The sequence below is a fragment of the Molothrus aeneus genome, chromosome 2, assembly GCF_037042795.1.
Source record: "Molothrus aeneus isolate 106 chromosome 2, BPBGC_Maene_1.0, whole genome shotgun sequence".
In the NCBI taxonomy this organism is placed as follows: Eukaryota; Metazoa; Chordata; class Aves; order Passeriformes; family Icteridae; genus Molothrus; species Molothrus aeneus.
Window position 1 is genome coordinate 108,280,143 of NC_089647.1, and position 18,601 is coordinate 108,298,743.

An 18,601-nucleotide genomic window follows, 5' to 3' on the forward strand; every position below is an offset into this window, starting at 1 on the left:
CCTGACTTGTTCTTCATACCCCCAGTCAGTGGTGAGGGATCTGCAGTCTGCCCTGGATGTCTGACCCCGCTTTGTTAGAAAGTCCAGCCTAATGACTAATCTGAATCTTGCTGTAATTGAAGCTTGATTTCCTTGTCCTTTCCAATGAGAAATAGCAAGAAACTCTGTTCCTCTCTGGAGAAGCTCTTTATATTATCATTTCAAGACTGTTACAATTTTTACCCTTATTTTTTACCTCTCTAAACAATCCTAATCCTTCCAATCTTCCCATGTGTTTCATGTTTCCTTTGTCTCTGGTCATTCCCATTGCACTCTGCCAGTGTCCCTCCAGCCTTTCCTGAAGAGGGCCAGAAGTTGGACACATGGTTCTGGCAAAGGCCTTTCTCTGTTTCTTCCAGGTCTTTTTCCCATATACACAGCAGAGTAAGGTGTTAGCATCCCACACCAGCCTGACACTGACTCACCTCCAGCTCATGACCTCCCATTATCCAGCAGCTTTTTAATGGGCTGCAGCTCATGGACAGGTATTCTTCTGGAAAAGTCTCTGATGTTGGGAAGGATGAAAGTTTGACAAGAAAGTCTCCCAGATATGTGTGCTTGGCAGAAAGACTTTTGAATGTAGAATCTGAAGAAGGAATAGAAATGAAAGCAAGTTTTGATATAGAAGAAAAGAATTGCTGAGCCAGTCTTACTGGATAACCAAGAAGGCAAAGGGTGTGTTAGTTAGAAGGGGTTTTTATGGCTTAGAGCAAAGGATAAGCCCACCCCAAACAAGAAGATGTTTTTACCAAGCAGAAAGACAGCACAGGCAAACAAGTCAGCAAATGTTGCAAATAGAAAAAAGGTCTCAGAATTTTCCACTGTAAGAAAACTGAAAAACAACTTCTGGTTTAAACTGTAATGTACTAACTTTTAGTGATTGGAGAACAGTAACATGAATATGGTAATTATAGAAGTTATGATAGCTATAGATAATAGTTAATATATAGATTGGTTCTACTGTATTAAAATGCTCAGCAAAGTATTTAATGCACTTGTAACCTAAACCAAAGGGTCTCCAGGCCTGCCTGCAGCTGGAGCTGAGAGCTATAGGGACAGGCTCTGTCACCCACCACCCTGGGCTGCTGTAACCTCTTGGATGGAATAAACTGCATTTTGGAGAGCTGCCTGGAGTCCTGCATCCCTCATTCAGGCTCTTACTCTCTGAACAAGTGAAGTAGGAAGGGGTCATGTGGTGACAGGGAATCATTGAACACTGTGCTAAGATATGCAAAATAAGAAGCTGCTTCACCTGAAGGAGCTTTGTGTCATTAATGCCAACTAGAGAATCTCTTTTCCTTTGTTCCCTGAATGAGACTGGGAATATGTCATTCTGTGTTGTATCTTGAGGTGTGGCAGTGCATACCCAGGGGGGATCTGTGAAGTGGTGAGAGTTCCTTTGTGGAAGTACACGTGGAACAACCTCTTTGAGAGGGCTGTATTAAGTCAATTATTTTGTCCGTGTTAGAAATCAAGGAGTAAGTGAAATCTGAAGTGTCTGGAGGTTAAATTTAGTCTGTTCTTGTGATTTACTTTGGTTGCTATTGTAAAGATAAAGCTCAGTGTTGTCTCTTGTTTTTGCTATCTGTGAAATGGCTAATGCTGTACTTGCTTTAGTTTTCTGGGACTGAGCCAGTGATTAAGTAGTCAAAATTCTAGTTATAATAGCAATGGACTGCAAGATACACACTCCACATGGAGCTGTTTAAATTTGATCAGAGCTAAGTTGGTCAAATATGAACTTGGGGAAAATTCTTAGCAGTAGAACAGAAAATGAAACTTCTTCAGGCTCTTTAAATAAATATTGATTTGTTTGTCTTTGGTCTTGCAGAGCTGAATCAATCATGAGCTTTCTTATGCCAGGCTCCCATTTTCATCCATACATGTATTTTTTATTATGCTATCAAAAATGCCCGGAAATAATGCTAATTTAACTCCTACACATCCAGGACACAAAACTAGACAGAGTTGTAGTATGAATGCACTTATCCTATTTTGATTTTATTCTCTATGCACTGGGGGACTGCTAGCTTATTTTGGTAAAACAAATATTTTTGAAAAACAACACACAGGTAAGCTGAGTCAAACTTGGACTTGAATCTAAGGGTCTCTAAATGAATAAAATCTCCACCATCCATCTGAACAGTGGATGAGCATACTCAGATTTGGATTTGGCTCAGTTGTAGAGTCAAAGCCTGGCCACAGCTGGAAGGCACCTCTGGAGATGTTCTGGTCCAGCCCCTGCTCAGAGCAGAGTCCACAAGAGCAGATTGCCCAGGGCTGTGCCCACTTGGTTTTGAATATCTCTGCTCTGTGCCTTTCCTAGGCAACCTGTTCCTGTGCTTGGCCACCCTTACAGTAAAAAGGCTTTCTTTTTGTATTTAAATAGGATTTTCTGTCAACGGGCACTGCTAGGAAGATCCTGGCTCTGTGTCCTCTGCTCTCCTCTTCAGGCTGAGCTATCCTGGAGTCAGTATAAAGAAAGCACACAGTCATTCCTGCTCCTTTTGCCTCTTTTCCCCAAAAGCAGGCTCACAATGCCATTCCACTTCCTCTGACTTCCTCTAGTACCTGAAATGGGTGAAGGATTGCAAGTTTTTTCTCTTGCAGTTGCCAGCAGGGAAGTTCAGAAGGGTCAAAAGGACCCACTCAGCACCATGGTCCTCTTGTCAGTCTTTGCTGTACCAAGGAAGGGCAGAATCTTCTCTTAGTAGCTAAATATTGAGGTTTGACAAAATCATTCCTGGTTCTAGCAGGTAGTTGGGAAGGTTGTGGATCTGAAAAGTTTTGGTATAAAGATTTCTTTTTTCTCTGGTTTAGTGCATGCAAGCTCAAAGGTTTCTCAAGGGCCTCACAGCCCTGCAGTGCTGTCAGTGAAAATGCCTGGATGATTGTAGGAGGTAGATCATGCCCCACCATTGAAAGAAGACCAAAAATACCCTAAAAGTGCCTGTGCCCCTGCACTGCAGGAACATTATCTCCTGACTGAGTTAATCAAACACCTCAGGTGCTGTTTGCCAGTGGAGGAGGAGAATTCCCTGTCCCGTGTGATGTGTGAGCAGCCATGGATGCAGCAGGGAAAAAAGACAAAACCTTTTTCTGCAAGCTGAATTACAGGCCAGGGGATGATAAAACATTCTTTCCAGTGTCTGCAGATGGCCAGGACACCCCTCAAGCACAGGGGCTATGAGGGAGGTTCTTCTTCTGTTGTTATTTTTGTGGAATCTCTTTCAGATGCTGCATGACTGACATCAGAGGACTTCAGTGTCCTTCCAGGCCCTTGAAGTGAAGCTGTTTTATTCCAAGGGCATCAGAATATTAAGCACACAAAATAGGGTATGAAAGGCATCTGATAAAGAGTTTTAAATACATGTATTTTGACTTCACAAGCTTGCCTTGGAAAACACACTTTGTGATCTGTAGGTCCAGAAATAGCTGTGTGGGGCCCTCCTGTCTCACTTTGCTCAGTTCCTCCTGTGGGGCTGCACAGAACAATCATGTAAAATGACAAATCCAGCAAAAGAGAAGATGGCATTGAGTGCTCCCAGGGCACCGTGTGTCATCTGTAACATGAGAAATTGTATTTCCTGTTAGTTAATTACATGCAAGCTAATGGCCAAGTGCTGTGAATATTTCTTTATTACTGTTGGCAGTGGTGTGATTTGTCTCATGGCTCTTGTTCTTCCTCCTTGCTGTGTGAGGTTTGAACTCTAAGAGTAATCTAAACTGTGCCTTCTGACACAGCAGTTTCTTTTTCCTAAAATCTGCTTGGTTTACTGAGAACTGAGAAAAAGTAGCACAAAGGGAAGATAGATAAAATATTCCTAATTCTATTGTAGTACCAAATGGCAATCTTGCAACCAAGAGGAAAGTACAGATAGTAATCCCATTACTTACCAAGCAGGCTACATTTTAAAGAGCACAGTATTCCACACTTCCTCAAGTAAATCCCATGACTCTTTACTCTGCCCTTGAAATGTGGCAGTGTTGAATTATAAGTGACTGTCTGTATTTGAAATATGACTTGGATTGTGTTTGGAGTTGTGGGCATATTTCCAGGCAGCACTAATGGCACTGCATGCCCCTGGAAACTCTTTTGTTACTGTCCTTTGCTTCAGAGCCATCTTGTCCATGTGCCCTGGAGTATCTGGGAGCCACACACAGAACATCAGGATTTTTACTACATCAGGCTGCTACCAGAGTCTAAGGATAGAGTAAAATTCAGATGACTCAGAGGACTTGATCACCTTCATCTGGTTTTCCTGCATTATGTTGTCAGCATTCTTCCTATAGCTTAAGTTGATATTTCTATTCAGTGGCTTATTGGCATGGCACAAATTGCAGATCATCACACAAAGTAAAAGTGGCATGATGCCAGCATGGAGTTCTCTCGAATTCCCCTGCTTGGAGGCAGTGCTGGTGCTACTTTCAAGTGACTAATTTATGCCTTAGTTGGCCTCTGAATGATGCTGTTGTGTCGTTTACCTCATTTAACTAATTTCACAGGTTCACATTGTTCTTCAGCAGCAAATATTTGGACATACTTCTATACATCTGCATAGTAGAACTGTGCATATAAAGCAGCATGACATGGAATAAAGAAGTCTTTTGAGACAAGCAGGATCACTTCTTGTAAACAACAGAATCATAAAATTAGTGGCTGATGAAAGTAGCCAATACCTTGTTTACATTTGAATAGGTCTTTTGATGCAGTGTCAAAGATAATCTTTGAAAACTTAATTGATGCTGGCTTGGATGGGACATTGTGGATTTGGATTTGGCTGGAAGAACCACAAGCAAAGCTAATCATAAGTACTAATAAGGGGCTGATGTAGCAACCAGCCTAATTTATTATATTCATTAATGATCCAGAAGAGGCAGATATCTGGATAAGAATTGCTTTGGCATTTAAACTGAAGCAAATGCCAGACATTATGCACAGGCAGAGGGAAAGTATGAGAACAGCTCAAGAGATTAAAAAATGAGCTAAAACAAAGTTTATTTTTATTTTTTAGTGTAAGCACATGTATCTGCAAAGAAATATCTGTAATACTTACCCTGTATGCTAGGAAGAAAGTGAGATTCAAGTGAGGTGGATATGACAGGGCCTGAGTATATCAGAGTTCAGTACTTTAATGTAAATTATCCTTTCATTCCTTTGCATTTATTCTCCATGGGAGTGAACAGCTAAAATCAATGAAAAGCCATAACCAGTTCTCATTATCACAACATGGCATCCACAAGGTCAATGCCATTTTGGACTCCTTACACAACTGTACTATCCAACATATCATGTGTTCACTCTCTGTGCATCCTCAGACCTTTCCATTGCCTAAAACTCACCTGGGATACCAAAGTATCAAAAGTTTTGTAGTCAGAACTTTCCTGGACTGGTGAATAAGGTTGGATTTGCTTAAATGTCCAAGGCACCTGATTTATGCCCTGGAAATCTTCTGGGCATCTTTTGATAGGCATGCAAATCCTGTGAGTGCTGTGTTGGGGGTCACATAAGCCATGCCAAAATTCATAGGCCAGCAGCTCCATCGCTCCCCATCTGTGGAGCTCTGGCACAGATCTATAGTGCTGTCTTTTCTCATTCCAGTTTTCCCACAGGTAGTGGCAGTTTGCACTCCATCCCACCTGTCACAACTCATCTCTACATCCTCCAGAGGAGGCTGTACAGCTGCAGCTGGGGAGCACATCCCACGTAGCCCAGTTTGCTGGAATGGCTCTTCTCACAGAGCCCCAAGGGTCTGACCTGCTGCAGAGTAAAAGCAAATTTGGCATCACATCTTTTCCCAGTAGCAAGGGCAGAATGTGTTCACCTCTTGTCACCCTTACAGATGTTAAGACCAAATGGGCTCTGAGCAAATTACAGTACAAGTGGGGGTCTTCCTTTTTATATGTAATAACCTTGAGATTTCATCTCTGACCTGGCAATTCAAATTCCCCTCCCTTCTTTTTCTGACAGAGGGCAGTGATTTAAGCTGATGCCTCTCAGCAGAGTGTGCTGATGGCTGGAGCATCTCATTGCACCTCTGATTGAAATTATTCCCATTTAATACTCGAACATTCCTCAGAGCACAGCCTGGAGGGAAGTGCCCCAAACGCTGTCTTTGTCACCTGAAGTAGCAGCAAGGGATGGAACTGTTGCTTGCAGCATGGCAGAGGCACAGGAACTGCACAACAGGTTTAAATTAACAGTTTTCAAACTGTTTCACACACAGCACAGCATGGACAGTTGGATGCTTCCACTTGATTGCAGTGAGGAGCACTATAGTGTATAAACAAATCTTTCTCCTTCAAGATTTGTTTCTAGTGCTCCATCTGGTCCCATGTCTTGTACCAGTGCTGGATGACTCAGCTACACAAATGCCTGTGGAAAGTGGTTCTGAAATGTGTTGTCTGTAACATGCCTAACCTGCTTTCATTAAGGACTGGCTCTGTGCTCTGAAACACAAGGGCTCATTTTTCTTCCAGAATTGATTGCCTGACTCCTGGGAGTTGATTCTGTGACTGGGCCTTGCAACATCTGGCAGTGTTGTGACCCATCCCTGGAGGCAAGGGCAATCCAGGTTCTTGTTAATAGAGATCCCTTGGGGCAGATCAGAATGAAACAACACTGAATGATTGGTGTCTGTAAATACATATCCATAGGGTTTATTTTGGAACAGTTTGGTTGCAAAGGAGAGCAGGTATGTGGCCAAAAATAATAATTCTGGTTACTATTATCTTTAGTAATAAAGCAATATTAAAAGCATAAAAATAACACTCAAGTAGATGTACAAGGGAAAAGGAAAAAAGCATAAGAGTAGACAGATATCCCACTAATGAATTCTGCAGTGAGATTTGATGCAATTTTGATGTCCATTGGTCAAAGTGATGGTCACAGTCTTGATGCATTGGGGGTGGGGGAGGCCCCCAAAACACAAAATTCAATGGGTTAATGTATGCTTAGGCTTGGTGAGAATGCCCAGGTACCTTCCCTGGTGGGGGAACTTTCAGTCCTTTGGGGGAACACCTCAGAAATGAGCCTGGAGGTGCTTTGAGGGTCTTTGATGGTTTAAGAGCCCTTCTTGCCTCTCACATCAACCCATTTGAGCCAGTTATGCCCCACCAGAGGGGACGAACACCCCTAGGACCTTTCCCTGGGGTAGCAGGGGGAGTTTTACAACTGAGGGAGGACAACTGGCATGATAAAAAGCACCATCCCACCTTGCAGTGTCCTGCCTGGCTCAAGGTGCTGCCCTTGGTGCTGGGTGCTCACACCCTTGGTCTTATGGGGACCAGAAACCTCACACCCAAAAACTCACTCCCTGCCCTTCAGGGGGTGCAAAGCACAAATGGGAAATTGTTTGAGTCATTAACCATTAACATTCCAGTCTCTCACAGTCAGGAATAAATGTTCTTACATTGTAATATTGGATGAGTTGAAAGGTGTTAAATTATTTATTTACACAACATGGGCTCTGAAGAATTCAAATTTAATTCAGTTGGAGCAGTGGAGCACTTCCAGTAGCCAAGCCAAAGATCTTTCTAAAAGTTCTCAATTATGGAAAAGTTCAGTTGGTTTGTTAAAATTGCACAGTGTGAGTGGATCCAGCTAAATTTTGCAGAAGTAATTTCCCTAGCTTACTTGAGTCTTGGGGGAGCAGAGAGATATTTTGCCTTTAAATTTGCAGCTTTTCATAAACCATCATTTTGTTCATACATTGCAAGATCAAGTAATTTTTTGTGTTCTTTAACACGTTATCTCCTTTAACCATATTATCTCCTGTCCAGAAAACAGATGTTAGCTTCACTTAGAAGAATTTCTTAATTACCTCTAAAGTCTTTGTATCTGCTTGACTTCCTGCTTTGTTTGTTTTGTTTATTTCGATAATGGGAGAACAGACCCAGAGAATTAACCTAAGAAAGAAGAAAGCAATCAGTGCTAAAGTAGCTGTTAAATAATCATTGCAGTCATCCTAACACTTTCTGTTTGCTTTCTGCAGAGCTGCAATACACGGAGCAGAGAGAGCAGCCCTGCTCTCAGCGCTGAGAGAATTGTCACACACACTTCAGGTCCTTCTCCTCCCTGAGTGTCACATCCTGAGCAGGTCAGGGACTCCTCCGAGGTGCTGTTACAGCTGTACCTGGATTATACTGGGGGCATCCTGTGCATCCCTAGGCAGCATGTTAGCATGGAAGCCCAAGCTTTTATTCATTTTAAATGTGGAAAAAACCCAGTGCGCTAAAGGCATTGTAGTTAGGAGCCTCTGATGCTGTGTTCTCTTTCTGAGCCTTAATTTGAAACAAACGAAGGAATGAGTAGTAGTTAATTTCTGCAAGTTTTGACAGTAACAAGCTGTGCTGTCTTTTATGGACAGTTTTCCAAATGCTGCTTTCTGCAGCCTCTCCTCCTCCATCAGGTTTTTTTTTTGGTTCCAGCACTTGTGCCACGAGGCTTTGAGGAGATGTTTCTGTTTTCTTATTTAGTTTGGAAAGCCTGAGGATGACGCACGTTCACTTGTTCAGGAGGAGGAGGTCTGAACACTCCCAAAAGAAGCCTGCAGGCACTGGAAGTAGACTGGGAATTCTTGCATGAGGAAGATAAAAGAACTGGATGATAGTGACAGATGAGGAATGCAGTAATTTTAACATAAAGAGGGAAAAAAAATATAAGGCTGCCTAAAAATGTATAGGATGAAGTCTCTGTTTTCTGAGTTTCAAATGTCCCTGGTATATTTTGTGAGTTGCAACTGTGTGAACAAAACTGAACGAAGCCAAAATGCTGAACAAAACTCCAAGGAAGCCAAAAAAAGAAGAAAGAATGAACCTATGACACCCAGCAACACACTTTATATGTAAAATTAAATGGATGTACAGCTGCTTACATTGTAATATTTGATTCGTTGAAAAGTGGTAAAATGTTTTTCACAGGTGTAGCCTAGGCCAAATCCTGTAGTCCTGACAGAAAAAAAATTCTCCGTGGAAATTTGTAAATGTCTGACAGTCTCAGCTGCATTTGTGAACCATGACAATAGGTTCACTAGGATAAACTAGTTCAAACTAGGATATTAGTTTGAAAGGCAAGTGAATTCCTGTTAAACTGACTATCAAGCAAGATGAGAGATAATTTGATCCAATACAATCTGCTGGTGTGTATATAAACTGCAATCCTTTATTTTATTTTTTTCAAACTTCTTAATTTTATTAATTTTATTTTAATTCTTCAAACAATGTGTTTGTGGGAGCAAAGAAGATCTATAGCACGAGTAGAGCTCGAGCTCTGCCTCTACAGAAAATAGATTATTTGGAATTCTGGCTTCGGGGGAGTAGTGCCTCATACCTCAACTGCAATTTTTAGTCTCATTTAGATGCAGAAGACATGTTGCCTGGCTCATCACAGGAGACAGTCTTCTTGAGAATATTTGTTGACAGTTCTTTGAGAGTCTGAGGGAGAACTACTGCTTATAAAAGCAGCTTTTTTCAATAGGCATGAAGTATGCACAGCCTTGGAAAAAAGTGATTTTAAAAGCCCAAATATTTTTTATTGCCACTAACCATGCAGTCCACATTGGTTTAGAGCAGTGCATGGGCTAGTCAGCTCCCTCCAAACTGACTGAAATCAGGGTAGGATCAATGCTTGAAGAGTTTGGTATTTGCTCAACTGTATCTCAACTGTACCTGTTAATTGTCTCTACTCAGCTTCTGCAAGTGAGGTCGGCATTTTACTCTGTCAAGTACTTCATGTTCCTGAAGTCTCAGTCTTTAAGTGCTAACTTGGACATAATTATCAGTTCCAACAAACCATCAGCCATCCCTGTGGTGTTACCAGCAAGATAAAGAAACCCTAACACCACAGGGATGGTTACTACACCATCCCTGTGGTGTTACTAGCAAGATAAAGAAACCCTAACAAACTTGTAAAATTTTCAGCATTTCTTACGTGATACTTGCCAGGAGTAACAGTCTCCACAGTCAAGACCCATTCAGGTCAATGAGGACTTTGATATTAAAAGCCATAAGAATGATCTAATAATTGAAGTGACTTTGACAAATTGAAAAAATAAAGTGCTGCATGAGGCTGAGAAGGCTCTTTTCCATTACTGGCAGTGATTAAGATATGGTGTTACTTAACATGAATTGAATTATGAGTTTCCTTAGAGATATTCTCAAGGAATTAGCAATCAATCTTGCTCTGTCCTCATCCTCTACTCTTAATTTGTTGTATTACATAGATGCTTTTAAGTATAATCTCTTAGTTTAATTTGGGTTTTTTTTTGGGATCTTACATTTCTTACTGATGAAGTAAAAGAATGAAGAAACAGAAGTGTCCAGTTCTTTCTGGAGACCTTCAAGTCATCTTCAGATATGGCTCATGAACATTCTTTGGTTTCTAGAGACAGTTGTCATTTTCATTTGTAGAACTCTGAGCCTAGGCCAGTTTCCTTTTGACTGATGTTAGCCTTTACTGACTAACTTGAAATCGAGTTCTGCCCATCTTGTGCTGACCTGCAGATGTGTACAAACAGTAATAAATTCCTTTTTCCAAGAAGCAGCCTGCCTGAGGTCCTAGTAGCAAATGATGGTGCCCAAATGAACTGGACTTCCATAATTTTTGAATTCAGACTAAAGCCACGGGTTAATGCAGTGTTTGGGGGGGGTCTCTCATTGTTGGTTACAAAGATTTTGTCTCTTGCAAAGATGGTGTCGTGAATCCTATTTCCTGCTGCTCTGCAGCTGGAAGCATGGATAGTACTTCTTATGCCCTGCATAGATTGCATTCATGTTCCAGTCCAGGCACCAGCACAGCTTTGCTACCACAGGAAATGTCTGTGGAACAGCTGAAGGCATGGAATCACCTCCAGAGAACCAGCAGAGCTGCTGTTAAGGGGCAGAAAGCTGCTCCAATATTCACAGGCAGAGCAGATGTTCCTTGCTTGGCAGTGTTATAAATGGGATGGGGTCCTGGGGCAGCACAGCTACAGCACACTGTTACCCCTGCAGGAGTGCAAGTGCCCAGCTTGGAAGGTTTGAAAAGTTTCACATTTGTCATCATCATGCAGCACTGTCAGGGACACCTGTCTGGAGTGCAGAAGGATAAATCTCTCATCAGGAATTGACAACTCTGCTGTGTTTTTGGCACGAGCCAGTTACAGAGCTCATGCACTGATTTACTTTCTGACTGAGACTAAACAGAGTCAAAGGATTTCCCACTGATGAAGTTTATGCATGAATAATCTTCTTCCTACCTGTGAGGGGAGAATGGCAAGGAAAGCAGTATCCCTGCAGCAGTAATGCTCTGCTTATTTGCAGCTCTCATAAACTGCTCCTGTGTCTGGTGAAGGAGTGGTTGATACACAGGAGCTCCAAACAAGGATCTGGATTGCAGAAAGGTGATTCCTGATACATCCATTTTTGCCAGTTCCCAGGGTCTGTGGCCCAATAATTGCTCAGCCATGCATTGTGTGGCTAGTCAATAATAACAGTGAAAAAGGAAAAAAGAAAAGGATTTTACATGTCTGTTGAAAAAGGTTGGGGTAGCATTCTGTCATGTAAGAAGAAGCCTCTCCAAGCAGTGCTGGGTTTGTTTCTCACTTAATTTGCAAATCTTTTTAATGTTTTTAAACAGGCTTTTCAATTCATGCTCTTGAATTTGGGTGCAATTCTAGGGAGAGATGCTTGAAATTAAATTGTTGGCTCTCTGTGCTCTGTGGTAACTCTAACCCTCGGCTAGGCAGCAGAGGAATGCAGCTGGGGTGCAGGCAGCTGCTGCTCAAAAGCCTCAGCACAGGAGTGCATCCCGGGATGCCTCCCTTCTCCTGTGATTGGAATTGTCCTCCTGAGTAATGCCCTGCTGGCTTGGCTGCTGAGCAGGACCTCAGCTCTCAGTGGGCAGACTGATAGCTCCTCAGTCGTGGTGATTATCTGAACTGCTCTGATCTGGGATCTGTTCCTTGGCATCCTCCCTGCTGCATTTCTCCAGCAGCAGAGAGCAGGGGGCTGGTTTTTCCCTACTTTCTTCAAGTAATGATAGTGATGGAAAACTGGTTTTTCCTTCCCAAGACCTGGGAGAGCCACTGTATTACAACTGGATAGATGTATCCAGCCACATCCTGGTGCAGCAAAATAAGAGGTGTTGGGAGCCTGAGTGTAACTAAGAATAACTCATGTTGCCCTCTCTCTTCATTGACCCAGGGTAGGGGGAGCTTGAAAAAAAGTGCAGCAGCAACAAAAGATGCTCAGGTCTTTTTGTGCTTCCTCCCCCTCCACACACACCCTCTCCCTTCCCCTTGTGTCTGCTGGGCATTGTGATTTGTCCTAAGATGAGAACACCTAGGGAGAAATGTCCTAAGAAAAGAATGCAGGAGGAACTGTGTGATTGCTTGCATAATCACAGAATCCCAGAGACAATCAGGTTGGAAAAGACCTCTGGGATCATCGGATCCAACCTGTGACTGAACACCAGTGTGTCAGTCAGACCATGGCACTGCATCCAGCCTTTCCTTAAACACCTGCAGGGACAGTGACTCCCTGGGCAGTCTGTTCCAATGTCTAATCATCCTTTCTGTGAAGAAATTCTTCCTAATGTCCAACCTAAACCTCCCCTGGCACAGCTTCAGACTCTGTCCTCTTGTCCTGTCCCTGGTTACCTGAGAGAAGAGGCCAGTGCCCACCTGGCTGCACCCTCCTGCCAGGGAGCTGAATGCATTCCAAGTATGGGGGAAATTGTGATTATTGCCACTGACCGTGGTACACAGCAGCCTGCAAAAGGGGGTAAAATACTGCTGGAGGTTGGGCCCAACTGGGCACTCCTCCAATTCCTGCCTGGTGTTCTTACCTAGGACAAATCAAAACACCCATCAGTGACAATCACAAGGGAGAGAAGTGTGTGTGGACAGTGCACACAAGGACCCCAAATGTTGTCACCCACCACAAAGGTATTGTAAATTCACAGTGAGCCCTGTGGCAGGGAAGAACAATGCATCTGACTCCACGTTGTCAGAAGGCTAATTTATTACTATATTATATATTATAAACTTTATTTTATATATATATATAGATATATTATACTTATTATATAATAATAAAGAATACTACACTATATTATACTATACTAAAGAATACAGAAAAGATACTTACAGAATGCTAAAAAGATAATAATGAAAACTCGTGACTCTCTCCAGAGTCCCAACACAGCTTGGCCATAATTGGCCAATGAGTCAAAACAACTTACAGCAGAGTCCAATCAAGCAATCAGCTTGGGCAAACAATCTCCAAACACATTCCACATGGGCACAACACAGGAGGAGCAAATGAGACAAGAATTGTTTTTCTTTTCTCTGAGGCCTCTCGCTGCCTTTCAGCTTGCCAGGAGAAAAACTGAAGGAATCGTGTTCAGAGAATGTGAATGCCATACAAATTGTTTTTCTTTGAAACTCTCAATTTTTAAGTGGAGACATAAGGAATTGAGATGCTCATTGCATTTGACCAAGTGTGTAGCAGCACCAGCTGCTCTGAGCCAGCTACCTGTCTGCAGTGACAGTTGTGCTCCATCCTTCATGTTCCCCTTCTGAAGGACAGGTTTAACAGCAGAATCTGATGGGTTCAGTGCTGCACAGTCCTGGCAGGTAGGACCTGTGGAAGGTTTGTACTTTGTTAATGTAACAAAGCTTCTGTATTGTCTTATTTGCCAGTAATCTGATTCATCAGGAATAAAGACAGCCTTCAGTTTCTGGTTGGAGTCATGATCAGTGACCCACAAAACAGGACAGGACTGGCTTTTCTGGTCCATGGTGCTGAGGCAAGGAGCAAGCCTCAAACCCACCCAAATTCACATGTTAAGCAATGCCAGTGGGATCTATAGGGAAGTCTGACTTACTCAGGATTGCAGTCAAGTACCATTTTCCAGTGAACTGGCAGAATCACAGCAGTAGTTGTTCTGAGTCTGACCACATTGTCACTGTCAGTTGTGTTACTGTGAGAAATCTGGGGAAGTACACTCTCAAGACAATACATGGTGCTGTTACAGCATCAAACAGACTGCATTAGGAACAGTACTTCTGCAACTAATCTAATTTATTGACCAAAGTTTTCAGGAGATTTAGAACCATATATTTTTTATCTTTAAAAGAATGGTGTACTCAACAGTGCTCATGAGGGAAGCAGACTCATGAGCTTCTGTGTCCGTGTACTTGGAGCTGTGCCAAAGGAGAGGTACATCAATCAAACTGGAATAACACTAAGGGGAGGCAGACCCTGGTATTGTACCTGCTGCTCATCCATGGCTTCAGGTGTTATCATCACCTGAAAGAGAAAAACCTGGCTGTGACATTGCATGGAAAGGTTCCTGAACAATGCCAGTTCCTTCTTTGGCAGGAAAAGATCAAGCTTGAGGAATGAACTGAAATACCATGTGCTGCTGTAAGTATCATGAAATTACCAGTGTCTGCCGTCTCGCTGAACACAAATATGTACATCATTTTTTGCAGCATTTTGAGTTATTATAACTAATTCACAAGCTCCCTCTGCTGGGCTCCCAGCATAGGAGAGCAATGGCAAAAAAAAAAAAATAATAAAGCTCCTGTGATGTTATTTGCAGACTGACCCATTTTCTTCAGCTTATTTTGACACTTTGTACAGCATCAGAAATAGTGTACAATCAAATTCATGTAAGTGGCTTGTTAGAAGTGTTACAGAGAGAGATTTGATGTGTTAGATGCATAATTAAATGTTTTTATGTGCATGGAAGGTTTTTTCCACAATAATGTAACTGTAGCTGTTACCTCCTGAAAGTTCTCATGCATCTATCAAAAGATCATGATACTTGATTTCAGTAATGCCTTCTGTCACAGGAAAGAGCTCTGAGGAAATAAATACAGACCTGTTTAAGGAATTAAAAGCTTACAGTCATCAAAAACACTCCATACAGTATGCAGTTTGATGTAGCAGTGGTTTTCAAAATGAGCCAAGGGGTTTGTACAAGCATTCAGAGGAATGAAAAAGTGCTGAAAATGTAACTCTAATCAGAACAGCTCATCCTGCTGCTTTCTGCCTAATCCTCAAGGTCAAGATTTCTGTCTGCAGTTTTTAAAACACATACATGGGGCTTAGCACTGTCATAACCAATAATTGCAAAATCTCTTTTAGGAGATTAAAAGGAGTTGTGAAATTATTGACTTCCAACTAAACAATTTCAGGGTGAGAGATTGCTAACAAAAAGCAGAATGATGCTCTGTGATTGCTGTAGACATAGCACTTCCTGGCTGCCTTTTAACAGGGATTGACTGAAAAAAAGACTTGCCTTAAGTAATTCACAAAATTGTGGAGTGCCTTTATGGGAAAAGGCATATTGTCTGCAGTGGCACCAGAGAAAAATGGAGAGACTTTATGAACAATCACAGTGGCTTTTTTTACTGCAAGTCAGGCTCCTAGACACAGACAGTGGTACAAACAGAAAGTATTAATGTGCTGCCTGTGTGTTGTGCTTGAAGTAACAGGTAGCTGGGAATGTAGCTGTCACCAGTGTGAGTGGAGCAATTATTTGGCAGCACTCAGCATCACTGGACAATGATGTGAAACAGAAAATAAAGAACTCCAGCAACCAATTGATACAGAAATTGCAGGGAGAATGTGGAATGCATGTATTCCAAACTTCAGTCTAGTGAGGAGGCTAAAATAAACATTTCCAACATCAACTGAGACAAAATCACCTCTTTTGACTAAAGTGGGCAGGGCACCTCTACTTAAGCAGGAAAAGGAACGTGTATGATGTGTGTGTTTGATAAAGAGCTGAAAGATTAAGAGGGGCTTTTTACATGGGCATGTAGTGACAGGACAACGGGGAATGGCTTTAGACTGAAAGAAGGCAACTTATATCTAAATACTGGGAAGGAATTCCTTGCTGTGAGGGTGGTGAGACACTGGAACAGGTTCTTGTGGAGAAGTTGTTCAAAGGTGGATGGGGCTTTGAGCAATCTGGTCTAGTAGAAGATGCCCCTACCCATAGGGGGGGACTTGGAACTAAATGGTCTTTAAGGTGCTTTCCAACCCAAACCATTCTGTAATTCTGTGGTAGAACAGGTTGTGATGTCTTCAAGAATACAAAAAGAAATTAGGTGAAATTTTAAAGCACTAGCAATATATCTCTTAGTGTCATTAGACTTCCATTCAAGTACTGACATGATAAAGAATTATTTTAGCCATGCTCATATTAAGTGACATTCAAGAATTTTCTCAAAATATGCATCTTATCTCAAGTATGAAATTTTTTCTCTAGGTAGCATATTCTCATATTGGCTTTATTCTGCATCAAAGCATCTGATGGCTCTAGAGGACATGATATCAATATATGATTTATCCCTTCAAAGTCTGAGGATGATCAGTCTGTTTCTTTTCTGTCCCTAATTAAACATTACTTCAGTAATTACCAGGGGCAAGGAAATGACTAGACTGAAATGAAAATGAAGTTTGTAGGACCACAGTTGCACCGTCTATGGTTATGATTAATGTATTTTATGATTGTTGTTTTGCTCATAAGATTTAGCTGTTTTTTTAAAGATACTGTGAGGGAGCGTACAGAGACGAGCCACAGCTTTTATTTTTTCTTGTAAGGTGACAGAAATCTAAGGAGATTTTAACACAAAATTGATTGAAGTAAAATATTGGAGATCTTAAATGTGATTGCTGATTATTCAGCCTTTGGCAGGCCACTAATAGTGATGGTAAGTGAGAGTTCCTGTTCCAGTCAGCCATTTCCCAGCATAAGGAGCAAATGCAAATCCTTCATACTTAAGTGTTTTGGGAAACAAGCAGCAACCCTACAATGACTGTGAATTGAGTGACTTAAACATAAAGATTTATTTATTTAGCTGTTAGTTAGGGACACATCTACCTGGTGTAAGCCCACAGATCAGTCCAAGAGGCCAGAAAAAGGCTGTTTTCAAGATACACAAGTCATTTTCTTTCCCTTTTTCTTTGGTCATGTGGAAGTGGATCAGGTGGGTTGATTTCTACCATTCATTCATGCTTTTAAATACTGTTTTTCATCTGTCTTTGCATATGGGCTGCTTTTTGCATTCTGAAAAAGAGGGGACATTCATTAGCATATTTTATTGTGCCAACCAAAAGTGTATACTTAGTCTATACTATATGAATGTATAGACTTAGGTATTCATAGTGCTCAAGTGTTTTGTCTTTTTACATACTTTATATTGAAAAACAGTGAACAGTGCATTCTTATCTAGCTGATACATCTTCATGCAGCACCGTGGAAAGCTGGATTTAGATAGAAGTTTATATCCATTTAAAATACACAATCAGCATTCTAAAACAGTCATTAGTTCAATTTAAAAATTAAACGTGCTGAACATAAAAATAAGCTGAGCAAAACATAGTTTGTATTGAAAGCTAGTTGATAATATTAAGTGAAGGAATCATTACATAGAGAAGATGAACTGATTAAGATTTTTCTAACCCACATGCCTTTCAGAATTACAATTAGAAGAACCTATCCTTCACATTTATTTTTAAGGGATGATCTTATTAATGCTTTTACAAGTTATGGAATTCAGAGGAGTAGGTCCCAAATTTCAAGACAGTAAAATGAGAGCTTTGGAGAGAATTTAGTGTTTCTCACCAGGTCTTTGCTCTCCTCATTTGCTAAGATTCAAACCATCTCTTTAAATTCTGTGAAGCTAAGACAATTAATTTTAAAATGCCTGGAAATGAGTGAAGTCTCCAGATGTTAATGGCTTGTTTAATTCTACTGCAGTGACATTAAAGAACACTAATCAAGATGAGAACTAGGTTGTTTTCCAGGTTGTACAAATACCAGAGTCATTTGGAGCAGCTGTAATAAAATCCCTTGTTATCATGGAGCAAGGTGAGACACACAAACAAGGTCTTCCAGCCTTTATTTTTCAGTCAAGTTTCAAGTGACATTAATTATCTGTAGCATCTTTTAGGATCCAAATGAGAAAATATAGTTTATAACAAATGTTCTCTCCATATTAAACCTATCAGCATTTTTTAAACTTGGAGAAGTAATTGTCAATCCTATGATAATACAAATTATAGCAAGCCCAAAATGTGTTCAGAAACATTTCAAAGACATTATTTTCTGATATTCTAGTTAATTTTAGGATTGCTCTTTATCTTGTCAAGATTGTTTGTACAGTCTTTTCCTTTTTTTTTTCTGTGTCATTTTTCCTTTTTGCTTTCTCAGTTCTCTTTTCACAAGTTGAAATATATTTCTTCAAAGTACTGCTTCCATCTGGGCTTTTCCCTAAAGCTAAAACAGTACTTTGGTTAAATTATTTATTTGTCCTAGGTATTGGTCAGTAATGTCCAGGTGTGGCTGACCCAGGATATTGCTGATGATTGCTGTGAATTGCATGTAATTAGAGTTGTAGTCAAACCCTGTAAAACTGATCTCTCACTGGATGCTTGAGATCATTAACATGGAAAAGTTCATGTCTGGTGAAATGTGTGATTTGTCAGTCTCACTTCTGACACCTCTAAGAGTAAGGCATTAGTCATTTTTAGGCACTGCATTCACCTGTTTGTGATGCTAAAG

The 18,601-nt window shown here is 41.1% G+C and overlaps 1 protein-coding gene across 1 annotated transcript in view; it reads left to right on the forward strand.

Moving 5' to 3' along the window:
• LANCL3 (LanC like family member 3) overlaps positions 1-18,601 on the forward strand; it is a 37,480-nt gene that overhangs the window by 8,607 nt on the left and 10,272 nt on the right. The window lies entirely within an intron of this gene.